The 5,569-nt window shown below is 42.9% G+C and overlaps 1 non-coding gene across 1 annotated transcript; it reads right to left on the bottom strand.

Annotated features, from left to right (window-relative positions):
* Positions 1-3,115: 3,115 nt before the first annotated feature.
* Positions 3,116-3,222, bottom strand: LOC118482497. The gene has a single exon (XR_004868531.1). It is a non-coding gene; the product is annotated as a small nucleolar RNA R71 (small nucleolar RNA).
* Positions 3,223-5,569: the final 2,347 nt, after the last annotated feature.

Raw genomic sequence — 5,569 nt, 5'->3', positions numbered from 1 at the left:
CCAAACTGTTTTGGTTAAAAATCACACAAGGATAATGCAACCAAACTCTCTGTTAATGGGAAATGATGCTTGGAACGATGAACAAAGTAAAGGATCACTTAAATGTAAATTGCACAAGTGACACAAAGATTTATACGAGGAAAAAGCCCTTGATCAATGAATGATCTCCGGCATAAAAAACCTTGGGTGATGGAAACTACCGATCACCAAACTTCAATATAATGAATAATGTTTACAACTTCGGATGGTAACGAGCTAGGTACAAAGATCACTATAGTATAGTATGCTAGAGCGTGTAAGAAATGTGTTGTATCTTCCAAATGCTCAAGAATGCCCTTTATATAAGTGTGTGTGGTTGAATTTAGGCAAGTCATCTAACTACTAGCTCGTTACCCCTTTAGAAACAGAAGTAAATTTAGCCTAACTAATTGCCCGTAATTTGTGCTAAGTTTCCATATTCTCCACAACGTCTATTTCTGGTTATGCATGTGCGAAATTAGCGTGAAAGATTCCTTAATAACGTTGCCAAGATGATGTGTGTAAAATGCAACATATAAATCACATCAATTAAGGCATAAAACTAACCCTTTTTAAGTACTAATGTTGGAAAAAGAGTGTTTTTGTCTTCCTTTTGTATTTTCAGGATGAAATGAGCTCAAAATCACAAAAGAAGCAAAAAGACAACTAATTCTAGCATAAATACAAGAAAAGGAACAAAAGTAGACTGCCCGGACCCTCAACGGCACCTCCCAAGGCAAAGAAGAGAAAACAGAGTCTGAACACGCCCCGTGTCCAGCGAACACGGGGGCGTGCCCAGGAAGCAGCAGAAAAGACAAACCAGTAGAAGCTTCCATTGCCTACCACGGGGCCGTGTCCAGCGGGCACGGGGGCGTGGTGAAAGTACAGCAGGCGCATTAATTGTAATTGCGAATTACAATTAATGAAGAGAGAGAATGTCAGACGGGCACGGGGGCGTGTCCAGCGGACACGGGGCCGTGCCCAGCCTTCTGTTCAGCCTATAAATAGAGGAGCTTGGTTTCATTCTCTCTCATCCCTTGGCACACCACCTCTCTCACACTTCATCCACCACCCACCACCACCATATACCATCATCTACCACCATCATCCATTGACCATCGTAGAGTGTGTGAGTCGTCTCGGGATCCAAGATTGATCGTAAGAGTTCTTGACAATCAAGGCCATGTTTGCCTAAGTCTCTTACATCACTTGGTGAAGACAAGTGTTTAGTATAATACTTTTTATTTTTAATCTTTTGCACTTTTTATTTGGTTTTGTATTAATGACTTTAATAACTAGTTACTTATGTTGAAGGTGATCTTTCCTTATCGTTTGTCCGTGGTGTCTTGGCGTTATTTTACTGTCTATATAAAATAAAAGATTTTCACCATTCATATCTCCACGGTCTATATGGAGGTATGTTGGCTACCTGGTCGGGGGTTAAGGGAACGGTTTGGTAAGGGTCTTGCCCTTGTTCAGCGTTTAGAGGTCCTGCTTGGGACCTGGGTCAAATTTAGTAGGATCTCCTTCAATGCCCATAGGTATTGGATGGCGGGGATCCAAACTCTTTGACCCCCTCATAAGTTAACTACTATTAATACTATAACCCGGCTATTTAGGACTGTATCCCTGCTGACTCAGACTACTTAGCCGAGGGTAACGTCACCGCCAAAAGCGGGGCCTACCACAATTTGCATTAATAACTTAATTCATTATCTTTCAATAATCCGACCCTTTAGGATTGTATCCTTGCTGACTCAACTACTGGGTTGAGGGTAACGTCGCCTTCAAAAGAGGGGCCTACTACAATAACTAAGATAATCTCTTAAACAAGTGCAAAAGTGCGAAAATAATCAAAGGTTATACTAATACACGTGTCGGATCCAAGTGATTCATCTTGTCTATCTGTTTTTATTTTATTTTATTTTTCAGCATTTAGTTAGTTTTTATTTTTCTTAGTTTAAAACATTTTTCTCACTTTTTGATTTGATTAGACGTTGAGGATAAACCGGTACTAAAAGCTCTTGTGTCCTTGGACGACCTCGGTATCTTACCAACACTATACTACGTCCACGATGGGTGCACTTGCCCATATGTGTGTTTAGTGTTAGTGAATATGGTGTTTTATAAATTTAAAACTTGGCTAAAAGTGTAAAAAGGGGCTTAAATAGACATCTAAAACATATACACACTGACACGCATCAAGTTTTTGGCGCCTTGCCGGGGACACAAGGATTTTAAGAAAGATAGGAATCAACGGCCTAGTCATATTTTTATTTTTCTTTAATTTTTTAGGATTTTTTTCTTAGATTTTCAGCTTCTGCAGAGCTCAGCACGGGGCCGTGCCTGGTCGGACACGGGCCGTGCTCAGCATCGTTACTGGCAGTTTTTGTTTTTCAAGTTACAGAAGGCTGACCACGGGGCCGTGCCGGTGCAACACGGGGCCGTGTCCAACTTCCAGTAACTGGGATCTAGAAAACAATCACTGCAATTCCGACCACTGGGCCGTGTTCGCTCAACACGGGGCCGTGGTGAACCTTCTGACCAACATTCTTTCCTGTTTTTATTGCAGGACTTGGAACCCGATGCCAACCTCACGTAGTGTATGAGCTCCAGTTCCAATAAGGACATAAAAGAACCGCTAGAAGAACCTGAACGCTTTCTCAGAAAAAGGTTAAAAGCCAAAAACCAAGAGAAGGTTTCGGGTGATCCACCTCAAATGGCGGACCAACGTACCCTTATGGATTATCTACGGCCCACCGTAGGTAATCTAGGCGCTGCTATCAATGCTCCGAATGTCGAAGCCAATAACTTCGAACTTCGACCGCATTTGATACAAATGCTCCAAAACTCCGCAACCTTCCATGGGCTTGCGGACGAGGATCCCCATCTACATATAACTAATTTCTTGGAAATATGTGATACCTTTCGGATCAATGGAGCATCAAACAACGCCATCCGCCTCCGTATGTTTCCATTCTCACTAAACGACCGAGCGAAAGCTTGGCTCAAGGCCCTCCCAGCTGGATCGGTAAACACCTGGGATGAACTAGCCCAAAAATTTCTATATAAGTATTTCCCTCCTGCTAAAACTGCTAAATTAATGGCTGAAATTAATACATACTCACAAGAGGACGGGGAATCCTTATATGAAACTTGGGAAAGGTTCAAGGAGCTATTACGCAAGTGTCCCCATCACGGCCTCGCAATATGGCAACAAGTATCCACTTTCTACAATGGATTGTTGCCACACACTAGGCAGACACTTGATTCTAGCTCCGGGGGACTTTTAGGTAACCGACGCCCACACGAAATATATAATCAGATTGAGGAAATTGCTCAAACCAATTTTCAATGGCACACCCCCCGGGGAAATAAGTCTATCGCCCCGGGCGCCCATAAGGTCGACGAAAGCACTTCTTTACAAGCCCAAATCGAGGCCCTTTCTTCAAAAAATAAAAAAATTAGAAATGACAAAAACAGTCTCGGTTATGGCTTGCGAAGGGTGTGGTGGGTCACATGAAAATTGGAGTTGCATGAAAGAAACGGACGATCAACAAGAAATGGTAAACTACATTGATAATAGACCTAGGCCGTCGGGTCCCCCAACGGGAACTTACAACCAAGGATGGCGAAACCACCCAAACCTTGGTTGGAGGGAACCCGGCAATAGTAGTAACCAACAAACCCAACGAACAAACTTTCAGCAATCAAGAAATGAGTCACAAAATTTCACTCAACAACAAGGTGGACGAGAAAGGCTCGAAGATACTATATCTCGCCTCGTCTCTGACACTGATAAGAAAAACTCGGAAAGATTTCTACAATTAGAATCTAATTTTAGGAATCAACAAGCTAGCATTCAAAACATAGAAAAAAAAATAAATCAAATAGCTCAAAATTTTTCCGAGAGACCGCAAGGCGCGTTGCCTAGCAATACCGAAACAAACCCAATGGCGCAAGTTCACCTCATCACACTACGAAACCGCACCGTAGGGCCTGCAGAAGTACCACAACCTGCGGAAGAAACAGTGCCAACACCTCTGCAGGAAAAGAACTCTCCTCCATCACCAGAGCCTACCAAGGCTCCTCGAGTTCCGTACCCCGGTAGGTTAATTCGTCAAAAGACAAATGAGCAATTCGCAAAATTCGAAAGTCTGTTAAAACAATTGCATGTCAATATTCCTTTTATCGAAGTCCTAACCCAAATGCCCAAATACTCTAAATTTATGAGGGACTTCCTTACACATAAGAAGAAAATTGAAAATTTGCAATTAGTTAATTTAGGCGAAGAATGCTCTGCCCTCGTACTCAATAGACTTCCCCAAAAGAAAATCGATCCCGGAAGTTTCACGATTCCGTGCTCAATAGGGGAATCGCCCGTTTGCAATGCCTTGGCCGACCTAGGGGCTAGCATTAACCTCATGCCCTCATCAATGTTCAAAAGGCTTGGCTTGGGAAACACGAGCCCTACAAAAATGAGCATACAACTCGCTGATCGATCCGTCAAATTCCCACAAGTTGTCATCGAGAATGTCTTGGTAAGGGTAAGCAAATTCGTTTATCCAGTTGACTTTGTCATACTCGATATGGAGGAAGACACCGAGGTCCCCCTTATACTAGGGAGACCCTTCCTTGCCACAGCACAAGCAGTGGTAGATATGAATGACGGGACACTCACTTTGAGGTACGGGGATGATGAAGTGAAATTCGGAGTTGGGAAGAGAATAGAGGACGACGACCCGGTCAATTACATGAAGGTTATTGATTCAAGTTTGGATGCTGCTCTCCGACGGTGTAACATGGGAAGCCAAGCATCCCACTCAGAAGATATATAACCTCGAATCGGGTCTAGCCAAGGACCCTTATAAACGTGGTACACCACGGAGGCATTCCGCGGAACTATCCTTAGTTTAGTCTAATCTTTTAGTTTTTGCAGATTAAAACACACTCATGGTGGTAATGGATGAAAAAGGGAATGAGAAAAATGGAAACATGCACGAAGAACAGAGCAACCCGACACAAATCTCCATCACAGAAGGCTCAACACGGGCCGTGCCCAACCAACACGGCCCCGTGCTGAGCCCCCTGCAAAAAATCACCCAGTTCAGGTAACTGGACACGGGCCGTGTTCAGCGGACACGCCCCCGTGTCCAGGCTTCTGTTTCAATTCTCTAATTTTTGTTACTGGCACTTGACCACGGGGCCGTGCCCGGTCAACACGGGGCCGTGTCCAGGATGCCAGTAACATAAATCTTTGCTTTTTAAACCACTTTTGCACATTCTAATCAACCAAAAACATTATTTTTGGACACATTGAGGACAATGTGTAATTTAAGTGTGGGGGGATGCTAAAACCTTGAATTTTGCAAATCCTAAACACAAGCCTTACACAAAACTCTATTGGAACCGCTAAACACCCCAAATTTTTTTCAAAAACTTTTTCATTTTTTTTTCATTTACTTGTCTTAGTTTAAGTTGGGAATAACAAGTTCTAAAAAGGTTATATTTTTACAAGTTTACAACCGATAGCGTCGTGATAACAAAGAAC

This window comes from Helianthus annuus, chromosome 9 (assembly GCF_002127325.2).
Source record: "Helianthus annuus cultivar XRQ/B chromosome 9, HanXRQr2.0-SUNRISE, whole genome shotgun sequence".
NCBI lineage: Eukaryota > Viridiplantae > Streptophyta > Magnoliopsida > Asterales > Asteraceae > Helianthus > Helianthus annuus.
Note: the sequence above shows the minus strand (reverse complement) of the source record. Positions and strands in the feature narration are given on the sequence as shown.